Below are 745 nucleotides of genomic sequence, written 5' to 3' on the forward strand. Positions count from 1 at the left end.
CGTGCCGTGGCAAGAGTGCTGCGCAAGGTGGCGGAGGAGCGGCCCGATTGTGTACTGATCCTCCCGGTCTGGCCACGCGCATGGGTGGCTATCCTAAGGACGCTGCCCATCAGAGCACAGATGACCCTGGCCCACAGGGAGCTCTTCATCCCTGGACCACAAGTGCCCAACGCCGCAAAAAGGGGCCCTATGACGCCCCGATACCGAGTACAGGCTGTGTATGTGCTATGGTAGAGGCAAGGGACGGAAGAGCCGGGGGACGGGAGGACCTAGGGTTAACACCTGGGAGGTATGTGTGTGGGGGAGAGACCGCTCCGCGGTGTGTGTTGGGGCTGATCGGAATTGTCTTTGAAGGGTTTGGGTACCGCGGGAGTGTGGTCGCAGACGCAATGGCCTTCCCCACAATAAGTTAGTAGTGAGTACGGATCACGCGATGACGTTTAAGCAATGCATGTTGATTAAGTGCTCGTCCTGTAGTGTAGTACGGCAAGTGCGGCGCGGGAGGAGCAGACCGGAATTGGCCAGAGGACAGTGACTGATACGGTAGTGCGTTACAAAGATTAGCTGGGAACAAAGCGCTGAATCCAGACAACGCTAGTTCGCCAGTCAACCGTGCAAGCAAGCGCAAGTCAGAACCCGCCCACCCGCCCGTCGATGTGTGGNGAGAGGGGAGGAAGACGAGCCACGATGTGAGCGCCAGGGCCAAGAGGGGCAGCACCAGCAGGAGGCGGAAGCTAGGATCTGG

At 59.4% G+C, this 745-nt stretch overlaps 1 protein-coding gene across 1 annotated transcript in view; it reads left to right on the forward strand.

Moving 5' to 3' along the window:
- VOLCADRAFT_104117 (uncharacterized protein) overlaps positions 1-745 on the forward strand; it is an 8547-nt gene that overhangs the window by 5267 nt on the left and 2535 nt on the right. The window lies entirely within an intron of this gene.

The sequence above is a fragment of the Volvox carteri genome, assembly GCF_000143455.1.
Source record: "Volvox carteri f. nagariensis unplaced genomic scaffold VOLCAscaffold_12, whole genome shotgun sequence".
NCBI classification, from domain to species: domain Eukaryota; kingdom Viridiplantae; phylum Chlorophyta; class Chlorophyceae; order Chlamydomonadales; family Volvocaceae; genus Volvox; species Volvox carteri.